The sequence below is a fragment of the Coregonus lavaretus genome (assembly GCF_964263955.1).
Source record: "Coregonus lavaretus genome assembly, contig: HAP1_SCAFFOLD_453, whole genome shotgun sequence".
Taxonomy (NCBI): domain Eukaryota; kingdom Metazoa; phylum Chordata; class Actinopteri; order Salmoniformes; family Salmonidae; genus Coregonus; species Coregonus lavaretus.
This window is the reverse complement of record NW_028160499.1, coordinates 15,001-27,864: the sequence shown is the minus strand read 5'-3', so window position 1 is coordinate 27,864 and position 12,864 is coordinate 15,001. Positions and strand designations below refer to the sequence as shown.

The 12,864-nt window shown below is 46.8% G+C and overlaps 1 long non-coding RNA gene across 3 annotated transcripts in view; it reads right to left on the bottom strand.

Moving 5' to 3' along the window:
• Positions 1 to 11,052: 11,052 nt before the first annotated feature.
• The window catches only part of LOC311121740, a 3,169-nt gene continuing 1,357 nt past the window's right edge, over positions 11,053 to 12,864 (bottom strand). Inside the window, exons 1-3 of one of the 3 annotated variants that reach the window (XR_014612346.1) lie at positions 12,007 to 12,780; positions 11,687 to 11,866; positions 11,053 to 11,086 (exon numbers count right to left, since the gene is read on the bottom strand). This is a non-coding gene — a long non-coding RNA (uncharacterized lncRNA). Of the gene's footprint in view, positions 11,087 to 11,686; positions 11,867 to 12,006; positions 12,783 to 12,864 lie in introns of those variants that run through there. The other 2 variants (XR_014612344.1, XR_014612345.1) reach the window with 2 other exon arrangements.

The following is a 12,864-nucleotide window of genomic DNA, read 5'->3' as shown; positions in this document are numbered from 1 at the left end:
GTGCCTCCAGAACCTCTAATGAAAGTTGTGGTCAGAAAGAGTGATTGACAGACTTATGTTTTGTGGGTGTGATCAAAGTGGGCAACGAAGGGTCAACAATGAACCTGACTATATCACTAGCCACCACTACAACATGGCCCTGACTATATCACTAGTCACCACTACAACATGGCCCTGACTATATCACTAGCCACCACTACAACATGGCCCTGACTATATCACCACTACAACATGGCCCTGACTATATCACTAGTCACCACTACAAAATGGCCCTGACTATATCACCACTACAACATGGCCCTGACTATATCACTAGTCACCACTACAACATGGCCCTGACTATATCACTAGCCACCACTACAACATGGCCCTGACTATATCACTAGTCACCACTACAACATGGCCCTGACTATATCACCACTACAACATGGCCCTGACTATATCACTAGCCACCACTACAACATGGCCCTGACTATATCACCACTACAACATGGCCCTGACTATATCACTAGCCACCACTACAACATGGCCCTGACTATATCACTAGCCACCACTACAACATGGCCCTGACTATATCACTAGTCACCACTACAACATGGCCCTGACTATATCACCACTACAACATGGCCCTGACTATATCACTAGTCACCACTACAACATGGCCCTGACTATATCACTAGTCACCACTACAACATGGCCCTGACTATATCACTAGCCACCACTACAACATGGCCCTGACTATATCACTAGTCACCACTACAACATGGCCCTGACTATATCACTAGCCACCACTACAACATGGCCCTGACTATATCACTAGTCACCACTACAACATGGCCCTGACTATATCACTAGTCACCACTACAACATGGCCCTGACTATATCACTAGTCACCACTACAACATGGCCCTGACTATATCACTAGCCACCACTACAACATGGCCCTGACTATATCACTAGCCACCACTACAACATGGCCCTGACTATATCACCACTACAACATGGCCCTGACTATATCACTAGCCACCACTACAACATGGCCCTGACTATATCACTAGTCACCACTACAACATGGCCCTGACTATATCACTAGTCACCACTACAACATGGCCCTGACTATATCACTAGCCACCACTACAACATGGCCCTGACTATATCACTAGCCACCACTACAACATGGCCCTGACTATATCACTAGCCACCACTACAACATGGCCCTGACTATATCACTAGTCACCACTACAACATGGCCCTGACTATATCACTAGCCACCACTACAACATGGCCCTGACTATATCACTAGCCACCACTACAACATGGCCCTGACTATATCACTAGCCACCACTACAACATGGCCCTGACTATATCACTAGCCACCACTACAACATGGCCCTGACTATATCACTAGTCACCACTACAACATGGCCCTGACTATATCACCACTACAACATGGCCCTGACTATATCACTAGCCACCACTACAACATGGCCCTGACTATATCACTAGTCACCACTACAACATGGCCCTGACTATATCACTAGCCACCACTACAACATGGCCCTGACTATATCACTAGTCACCACTACAACATGGCCCTGACTATATCACTAGCCACCACTACAACATGGCCCTGACTATATCACTAGTCACCACTACAACAATGGCCCTGACTATATCACTAGCCACCACTACAACATGGCCCTGACTATATCACTAGCCACCACTACAACATGGCCCTGACTATATCACTAGTCACCACTACAACATGGCCCTGACTATATCACTAGCCACCACTACAACATGGCCCTGACTATATCACCACTACAACATGGCCCTGACTATATCACTAGCCACCACTACAACATGGCCCTGACTATATCACTAGCCACCACTACAACATGGCCCTGACTATATCACTAGTCACCACTACAACATGGCCCTGACTATATCACTAGTCACCACTACAACATGGCCCTGACTATATCACTAGCCACCACTACAACATGGCCCTGACTATATCACCACTACAACATGGCCCTGACTATATCACTAGCCACCACTACAACATGGCCCTGACTATATCACCACTACAACATGGCCCTGACTATATCACTAGTCACCACTACAACATGGCCCTGACTATATCACTAGCCACCACTACAACATGGCCCTGACTATATCACTAGCCACCACTACAACATGGCCCTGACTATATCACCACTACAACATGGCCCTGACTATATCACTAGTCACCACTACAACATGGCCCTGACTATATCACTAGCCACCACTACAACATGGCCCTGACTATATCACTAGCCACCACTACAACATGGCCCTGACTATATCACTAGCCACCACTACAACATGGCCCTGACTATATCACTAGCCACCACTACAACATGGCCCTGACTATATCACTAGTCACAACAATGGCCCTGACTATATCACTAGTCACCACTACAACATGGCCCTGACTATATCACTAGCCACCACTACAACATGGTCCTGACTATATCACTAGTCACAACAATGGCCCTGACTATATCACTAGCCACCACTACAACATGGCCCTGACTATATCACTAGTCACAACAATGGCCCTGACTATATCACTAGCCACCACTACAACATGGCCCTGACTATATCACTAGTCACCACTACAACATGGCCCTGACTATATCACTAGCCACCACTACAACATGGTCCTGACTATATCACTAGTCACAACAATGGCCCTGACTATATCACTAGTCACCACTACAACATGGCCCTGACTATATCACCACTACAACATGGCCCTGACTATATCACTAGCCACCACTACAACATGGCCCTGACTATATCACTAGCCACCACTACAACATGGCCCTGACTATATCACTAGCCACCACTACAACATGGTCCTGACTATATCACTAGCCACCACTACAACATGGCCCTGACTATATCACTAGTCACCACTACAACATGGCCCTGACTATATCACTAGCCACCACTACAACATGGCCCTGACTATATCACTAGCCACCACTACAACATGGCCCTGACTATATCACTAGCCACCACTACAACATGGCCCTGACTATATCACTAGCCACCACTACAACAAATTCTCACTACATCTTCCTGGGCTGGTTGTGCCCAGACCCCTCGATGCTCCTGCTCGGCAAGCGGAGTGCCCTACCCCCCGGACTGCCCTACCCCCCGGAGTGCCCTACCCCCCGGAGTGCCCTACCCCCCGGAGTGCCCTACCCCCCGGAGTGCCCTACCCCCCGGAGTGCCCTACCCCCCGGACTGCCCTTCCCCCCGGAGTGCCCTACCCCCCGGAGTGCCCTACCCCCCGGAGTGCCCTACCCCCCGGTCTCTGTACAGCATCCGATAGGCTCCAGATTGACCCTGTGGATTCCTCAACCTATACCTAACCGCCAAGGTGCTGGTTTTTATGGTTCTGAGATATCATTTGGAGTAGCCTCTTTGTCTAAGTGTATGAAATAGAGTTTGAATTGCTTTTTCCAGATCCTGTTTACAGGGGGATATCCTATGGAACCGTATAATTTGTGATTTGACGATGCCTTTAAATGTATGTTTGGGATGATAACTGTGTTTATGGAGTAGAGCATGTGTATCTGTTGGTTTGAAATAAACTTTAGTGAGCAATGTTTTTTGGGATTGGTTTATCTGATTAAAGAAGAATGTAGTATCCAAGAAATGTACTTCACATGGATCTATTGTGTATTTAACCTTAATGGACGGGTGATGACTGTTGAGAATGCTGATGAATTCAGTGAATAGTTGGATGTCATGAGGCCAGGCTCCTATGATGTCATCTAGAAATCTGTAATAAAATGTGGCTTGATGTGGGCACTTGGCCAATGCCTCTCTCTCCCATTCAGCCATGTAGATGTTTACATATGCAGGGGCAAATTTCTTCCCCATAGCCGTTCCCTCCACCTGTAAGTAGTGCCTATCATTGAAAATAAAATCGTTGTGTGTGAGGCTAATTTCTAATAATTGTAGTAATTCATTGTCTGGTCTATTCCTATCTGGGTGTGCATGGAGTAGATTTCTGACCGTCTGTATTCCTGTTGCTGTATTTATGTTGGTATATAAGCTATCAATGTCTATAGTGAATATGTATGTTTGGGAGGGAACAACTATGGGTTTAATCTTCTCAAGGAAGTGGTAAGTGTCTGAGGTAGCTGGGGTGTCTAGTGGAGAGAGGGTTGATATGATGGTCAATATATTGAGCTATGTTGTACGATTCACTATTGCAGTCTGATACAAGGGCCTGCCAGGAGGAACTTCATGGGGAATTGTCCAGGAGTCTGGTTCTTTGTGAATTTTACAAAGTAGGTAAAACAGTCTGGGTCGTGGGGTGTCTGGTCCAAATAGAAAGTCTTGTTGTTTCTTATTGATGTACCGTTTATCATAAAGTGTTTGTATGATTCGGCGTAGCTTAGTCTGAGTCTGTGGTTGTAGGCTGTCTTCTATTGGTACATAGTACTTGGTGTTGGATAACTGTCTGTTTGCCTCATATGTGTATTGATGTTTGTCTAGGATCACTGTTTTTGATCCCTTATCTGCTGGTTTCAATATTATGTGAGGGTTGTTTATAAGTTCTTTTATGGCTTGTCTTTCTATACAAGTGAGGTTGTCCTGTCTATCTGCCTGGGTGTGGTAGTTGTGAAGGGTGTCTTGGTCCACTCTGATTAGATTCTGGACCCTCCTGTCTACCTGGGACAGTTTAGGTTCCCAGGTCGAAGGAAGGGTGAATGGTAAGTAGTTATCATTTGTCCGATAGTCAAAATAGTAGAGAAGTTTAAGTCGTCTATGGTATTTGTGGGTGTCCCTATGAAGTTCCTCCCAGTCGAACTTGATTGGACGTGGAATGAATGACAACCCTGTCTCCAGGAGATGATGTTTGATAAGGAGGGGGGGAACTGCCCCCTCTGCTGGAGGATCTAAGGAAGGAACTGGAGGAGGAAGGGAGGGGGAGAGGGAAGGGGGTTGGGGGAGAGGGAAGGGGGTTGGGGGAGAGGGAAGGGGGTTGGGGGAGAGGGAAGGGGGTTGGGGGAGAGGGAAGGGGGTTGGGGATAAGTCAAAATGGTGCAGCTTGGTTGTTCCAAGTTGTGGTTAGAACCGATTATAAATTTAGCTGATAACACCAATTCTTAAAAAAGAGATCTGCTGTGGTTGTTGTCCAGTGGATCAGGTCTGCTGTGGTTGTTGTCCAGTGTATCAGGTCTGCTGTGGTTGTTGTCCAGTGGATCAGGTCTGCTGTGGTTGTTGTCCAGTGTATCAGGTCTGCTGTGGTTGTTGTCCAGTGGATCAGGTCTGCTGTGGTTGTTGTCCAGTGTATCAGGTCTGCTGTGGTTGTTGTCCAGTGGATCAGGTCTGCTGTGGTTGTTGTCCAGTGTATCAGGTCTGCTGTGGTTGTTGTCCAGTGGATCAGGTCTGCTGTGGTTGTTGTCCAGTGGATCAGGTCTGCTGTGGTTGTCCAGTGTATCAGGTCTGCTGTGGTTGTTGTCCAGTGGATCAGGTCTGCTGTGGTTGTTGTCCAGTGGATCAGGTCTGCTGTGGTTGTTGTCCAGTGGATCAGGTCTGCTGTGGTTGTTGTCCAGTGTATCAGGTCTGCTGTGGTTGTTGTCCAGTGGATCAGGTCTGCTGTGGTTGTTGTCCAGTGGATCAGGTCTGCTGTGGTTGTTGTCCAGTGTATCAGGTCTGCTGTGGTTGTCCAGTGTATCAGGTCTGCTGTGGTTGTTGTCCAGTGGATCAGGTCTGCTGTGGTTGTTGTCCAGTGGATCAGGTCTGCTGTGGTTGTTGTCCAGTGTATCAGGTCTGCTGTGGTTGTTGTCCAGTGGATCAGGTCTGCTGTGGTTGTTGTCCAGTGGATCAGGTCTGCTGTGGTTGTTGTCCAGTGTATCAGGTCTGCTGTGGTTGTTGTCCAGTGGATCAGGTCTGCTGTGGTTGTTGTCCAGTGTATCAGGTCTGCTGTGGTTGTTGTCCAGTGGATCAGGTCTGCTGTGGTTGTTGTCCAGTGTATCAGGTCTGCTGTGGTTGTTGTCCAGTGGATCAGGTCTGCTGTGGTTGTTGTCCAGTGGATCAGGTCTGCTGTGGTTGTCCAGTGTATCAGGTCTGCTGTGGTTGTTGTCCAGTGGATCAGGTCTGCTGTGGTTGTTGTCCAGTGGATCAGGTCTGCTGTGGTTGTTGTCCAGTGGATCAGGTCTGCTGTGGTTGTTGTCCAGTGTATCAGGTCTGCTGTGGTTGTTGTCCAGTGGATCAGGTCTGCTGTGGTTGTTGTCCAGTGGATCAGGTCTGCTGTGGTTGTTGTCCAGTGTATCAGGTCTGCTGTGGTTGTCCAGTGTATCAGGTCTGCTGTGGTTGTTGTCCAGTGGATCAGGTCTGCTGTGGTTGTTGTCCAGTGGATCAGGTCTGCTGTGGTTGTTGTCCAGTGTATCAGGTCTGCTGTGGTTGTTGTCCAGTGGATCAGGTCTGCTGTGGTTGTTGTCCAGTGGATCAGGTCTGCTGTGGTTGTTGTCCAGTGTATCAGGTCTGCTGTGGTTGTTGTCCAGTGGATCAGGTCTGCTGTGGTTGTTGTCCAGTGTATCAGGTCTGCTGTGGTTGTTGTCCAGTGTATCAGGTCTGCTGTGGTTGTTGTCCAGTGTATCGGGTCTGCTGTGGTTGTTGTCCAGTGGATCAGGTCTGCTGTGGTTGTTGTCCAGTGTATCAGGTCTGCTGTGGTTGTTGTCCAGTGGATCAGGTCTGCTGTGGTTGTTGTCCAGTGGATCAGGTCTGCTGTGGTTGTTGTCCAGTGGATCAGGTCTGCTGTGGTTGTTGTCCAGTGTATCAGGTCTGCTGTGGTTGTTGTCCAGTGGATCAGGTCTGCTGTGGTTGTTGTCCAGTGTATCAGGTCTGCTGTGGTTGTTGTCCAGTGGATCAGGTCTGCTGTGGTTGTTGTCCAGTGGATCAGGTCTGCTGTGGTTGTTGTCCAGTGTATCAGGTCTGCTGTGGTTGTTGTCCAGTGGATCAGGTCTGCTGTGGTTGTTGTCCAGTGGATCAGGTCTGCTGTGGTTGTTGTCCAGTGTATCAGGTCTGCTGTGGTTGTTGTCCAGTGGATCAGGTCTGCTGTGGTTGTTGTCCAGTGTATCAGGTCTGCTGTGGTTGTCCAGTGGATCAGGTCTGCTGTGGTTGTTGTCCAGTGGATCAGGTCTGCTGTGGTTGTTGTCCAGTGGATCAGGTCTGCTGTGGTTGTTGTCCAGTGTATCAGGTCTGCTGTGGTTGTTGTCCAGTGGATCAGGTCTGCTGTGGTTGTTGTCCAGTGGATCAGGTCTGCTGTGGTTGTTGTCCAGTGTATCAGGTCTGCTGTGGTTGTCCAGTGTATCAGGTCTGCTGTGGTTGTTGTCCAGTGGATCAGGTCTGCTGTGGTTGTTGTCCAGTGGATCAGGTCTGCTGTGGTTGTTGTCCAGTGTATCAGGTCTGCTGTGGTTGTTGTCCAGTGGATCAGGTCTGCTGTGGTTGTTGTCCAGTGGATCAGGTCTGCTGTGGTTGTTGTCCAGTGTATCAGGTCTGCTGTGGTTGTTGTCCAGTGGATCAGGTCTGCTGTGGTTGTTGTCCAGTGTATCAGGTCTGCTGTGGTTGTTGTCCAGTGGATCAGGTCTGCTGTGGTTGTTGTCCAGTGTATCAGGTCTGCTGTGGTTGTTGTCCAGTGTATCAGGTCTGCTGTGGTTGTTGTCCAGTGTATCGGGTCTGCTGTGGTTGTTGTCCAGTGGATCAGGTCTGCTGTGGTTGTTGTCCAGTGTATCAGGTCTGCTGTGGTTGTTGTCCAGTGTATCAGGTCTGCTGTGGTTGTTGTCCAGTGGATCAGGTCTGCTGTGGTTGTTGTCCAGTGTATCAGGTCTGCTGTGGTTGTTGTCCAGTGGATCAGGTCTGCTGTGGTTGTTGTCCAGTGTATCAGGTCTGCTGTGGTTGTTGTCCAGTTGATCAGGTCTGCTGTGGTTGTTGTCCAGTGTATCAGGTCTGCTGTGGTTGTTGTCCAGTGTATCAGGTCTGCTGTGGTTGTTGTCCAGTGTATCGGGTCTGCTGTGGTTGTTGTCCAGTGGATCAGGTCTGCTGTGGTTGTTGTCCAGTGTATCAGGTCTGCTGTAGTTGTTGTCCAGTGTATCAGGTCTGCTGTGGTTGTTGTCCAGTGGATCAGGTCTGCTGTGGTTGTTGTCCAGTGTATCAGGTCTGCTGTGGTTGTTGTCCAGTGGATCAGGTCTGCTGTGGTTGTTGTCCAGTGTATCAGGTCTGCTGTGGTTGTTGTCCAGTGGATCAGGTCTGCTGTGGTTGTTGTCCAGTGTATCAGGTCTGCTGTGGTTGTTGTCCAGTGGATCAGGTCTGCTGTGGTTGTCCAGTGTATCAGATCTGCTGTTGTGTGAAATGTGTCATGGGGTATCTCCAAGAGAAATGGGCAATATGTAGTGATGTAACCATTAATAACTTTAAGGTTTCTGGTCTGGTGAAAGGTGTGAGTGTTTAATGATGGGGATGTAGATAATTGCGTTAGGGAAAGTGACTCTGGCTTCCTTGTGCATTGATGCAATCTGCTTGATTGAGGTTTTGTATGGGTCATTATCCATATGTGTTTATGCCCACCGAGTGAACCACCATACTGGTGTCTACATGAACCGCTGTTTTCTCCAGGACCTTTGTGAAATGATAAAAAGTTGCCCCGGGGTAGCTGTCGACTTGTATGTCTGGGTTGTGGAATGGAGGGATTCTGTTCACATTGGAGTCTCCCAACACCAGTATTGGTTTGTTTCCCTCAAAATTCCAATCCACCACCTTGTATTTTGGTCTGGCTTTGTGATACGACAGTTTCTGTAGGGTTGCTGGGGATGGGGGTTGGTGCTGGGGTGGGTGTATTGAGGCACCAGTTGTACAAGGGTCTTGGACTGGCAGTGGCATGCTGTCTTTTTGGGAGGGCTCAGATTGGATGTTTTTAGGGTGTTGCCCATTGTTTGGCCCATCAATCGTCATTTGACCCTGGAGCTGCCCTGTCCTAGTCTTACCCCCTGATCTGGCGCCTCCTGTTGGTGAGAAAGATAGAGGTGAAATCCTTTCCAAGATTTTAACTGAAACATTGCTATATTTATATAACTTGGTAGTAGGAGTGCTAGCCAAGGGATTGGGGAGTATTGCTGTGACACCAAGGGTTCCTGGCTGGCTGCAAGCTCAAAAACATCCAACCAGAATAAAGGGTAGTTCCCCGAAATGTTTGTTGATGGTCACTAGATGGCCTGAATTCCCATCAACAACGTACCATAAAATAGTTGGCACCAAGTGCCTTTCTCAATGGAACACACAAAACATAGGTTTTTTCCTTTTTTTCCCCCCTTGGGGGATTCGAACCAGCAAATGACTGCTAACTTTCCCCATACCCTAACCACTGGACCACCATGGCCAGGTGCATGGTATTTAACATGTCTGAAATGTTTGTAAACTAGATACAATTTCCTTTTAGTTGGGAGGAGATGACACCAACAACACCAATCCTCAAAACATTTAGATCCTCAAAATCATAACAAAATAAATGAATAAATTAATTAATAAATATCTATTTTTTACCTCAAAAAGGTTCTAAGTGCTGATGTTGGCAAATATAAATAAAAATAATTATCATGCAATTAAAAATAAAACACAGCAATCCAATCAGAAATTAGAAATTAATAATTAATAAATACATAATCAATTAAACAAAACAGAAGTTATTAAAACAACTTTTTTTATTGAGGATTTATTCAAATTAGGTAAGAGGTTATTTGATACAGTCAGTGCCACCTCCCCACATCTATAGTGAATAGGTATGCGTTTGCTGGGTTAGGGTTAGGTAGGGGACAAATTCTTCACACCAAGTGGGTGTTAAGTGTGCACGAGCACAGGAGCTATATATATATCATGCTTTATGTTTCAATGAAATCTAAAAAAAACATATACAAAAAATAAAAAATACAGGAGAGACAAGGACAGGACAAGACATTACAAAAAAATCCCCAAAACGGGAAGGGAAGGAATTAAGTTTTAGGCATCGGTGTCACTGAGGTTAGGTTTAGGCACCGGTGTCTCTGAGGTTAGGGTTAGGGTTAAGGTTAGGTAGAGGACTTTAGGGTTAGGTTTTAGGCACTGGTGTCACTGAGGTTGGGGTTAGGGTTAAGGTGAGGGGCAAGGGAATATTAGGGTTAGGGTTAGGGTTAGAGAGGGTTTATGTTTGTACTGGTTTCAAACCTTTAGGTTGCACGGGCCTATTGCACCTTTGCCCGGTCTTGAGAACTCAAAAGTGTTAATGTTTTTTATTTATTCCTTGATATTCATCCCCAGTGGAGCCAAAGTATTACGTTTTGAAATCCACCTGGATTCGGCCGCTTTTCTCTGGCCTCTGGTCCAGGTGGATTTCATCTCCAGACCGGTAATATGGAGGGAAGTTGTTGGGTGAATTTGAAAATGTTGGACCAGGTGTGTTTGTAATATGTTTTTTCTAATTGTGTAGAGGTGCTGTTTGAGGCGTGTCAGGACTGTGTGACCGGTTTCTCCTATATAAATGTTGTGGCATAGTGTGCATGTTATGGCATAGACAATATTGGTACTATGGATGGTCATGAGTTGTGAAATAGGACTGGAGGTTTGTGCATGTGGATTTTGAATGTGTGAAAGTTGTCTATGATACTGTTGTTCAACGGGTAGTTTAGGAGTAGGTTTATTGTAGGCACGGCGGTCCTTCTTGTGGGCTCTAGAAATAGGCCCGAAATCCCGACTTAGAATTCAGAGTTGGATGACCGCTCAATTATTTTCCGTATTTTCCCAGTCGGAGCGAGTTTTATCTGAGTTTCCAGTTGTTTTGAACGCGGCAGAAGTCATGCTGGATTGGCAGCAACGTAGTGACCCCTACGCTCCGTATTTTCCCAGTCGGAGCGAGTTGTATCTGAGTTTCCAGTTGTTTTGAACGCGGCAGAAGTCATGCTGGATTGGCAGCAACGTAGTGACCCCTACGCTCCGTATTTTCTGCTGGCTGCCCCACCACACAAAGCACTGAGCTAGGCTGAAACACCTGCATGTTGGAGCTGCCTTACTGAGCTAGGCTGAAACACCTGCATGTTGGAGCTGCCTTACTGAGCTAGGCTGAAACACCTGCATGTTGGAGCTGCCTTACTGAGCTAGGCTGAAACACCTGCATTTTGAAGCTGCCTTACTGAGCTAGGCTGAAACACCTGCATGTTGGAGCTGCCTTACTGAGCTAGGCTGAAACACCTGCATTTTGAAGCTGCCTTACTGAGCTAGGCTGAAACACCTGCATGTTGGAGCTGCCTTACTGAGCTAGGCTGAAACACCTGCATGTTGGAGCTGCCTTACTGAGCTAGGCTGAAACACCTGCATTTTGAAGCTGCCTTACTGAGCTAGGCTGAAACACCTGCATGTTGGAGCTGCCTTACTGAGCTAGGCTGAAACACCTGCATTTTGAAGCTGCCTTACTGAGCTAGGCTGAAACACCTGCATTTTGAAGCTGCCTTACTGAGCTAGGCTGAAACACCTGCATTTTGAAGCTGCCTTACTGAGCTAGGCTGAAACACCTGCATGTTGGAGCTGCCTTACTGAGCTAGGCTGAAACACCTGCATTTTGAAGCTGCCTTACTGAGCTAGGCTGAAACACCTGCATTTTGAAGCTGCCTTACTCAAGAAAACAAAAAAGAGACCATGTTTGTACAACTTTATTGATGCAAATTATATTTAAAAAATAGTCCATTTACATTTCCCCCTTTTTACTTCCGGTTTACTTCTTGTGGGCTTTTACTTCGTTAGCTGATGCTGTGCCAATAACACAATCCTTCACCTGCAACAGAATAAATAAACAGTTACAAATATGCCATTGTTATTCAGATATTTAAACTAAATATGCACAGCATATGAACATGTTCTTGAGTGAATTGTATGTGGTGTTAAAAAAATTAAATAGTGTGAGGCCACTCTGACCTTGCTGGCAAACCGCAGAGAGTTCAGGGTCTCCGGGAAGCGGTCTGCCTCTGGGGAAATGTTGACAAACATCAAGCTAGAAGAGCAGAGACAAAATGTTACATACTTTGATCCGCTAATCACAACCCCAAGCTTAAAATAACAGTCCATTAACCCTCCCGTTGTCCTGTCCGGGTCAAAATACCCAGGCTACGTGTTAGAGTGAGTGGCTGTATATCTCCTCCCGCTGTCCTGTCCGGGTCAAAAAGACCCAGGCTACGTGTCAGTGCCTATGTGTTAGAGCGAGTGGCTGTATGACCCCTAGCGTTGTCCTCTCCTGTCCTGGCTGGGGTCAAAACGACCCAGGCTACGTGTTAGAGTGTTAGAGCGAGTGTGTGCTGTGAACGGGACCCTTGCAAATCAAATCAACTTTTATTGGTCACATTGTAGGTACAGACATTACAGTGAAATGTTTACTTTCTAAAGAATCTGGTGATTTCCTTGTAATATTGTAGGTGTCACTACTCGACAATGCTCGAAACCCAAGATGTCCATTTCCTCAACAAGTGAATATATGTCATCTGGTCTTCGGCTTGCTGACAATTGTACATCTCTATTAATAGGTCTATTAATAATCTGTCTCTCACTTGTGTTCATTGTAGGGGCTGGGGTGCACTCACCCAAGTCAATATTCCGAGCCAAACTCCCATAGCGATTGTGGAGAGGGATAGACATATTGGCATCAATGTAAACAGGTAAGGTAAGCATATAATAATAAAAATAATAATAATAAGCCATTTAGCAGACGCTTTTATCCAAAGCGACTTACAGTCATGCGTGCATACATTTTTGTGTATGGGTGGTCCCGGGGATCGAACC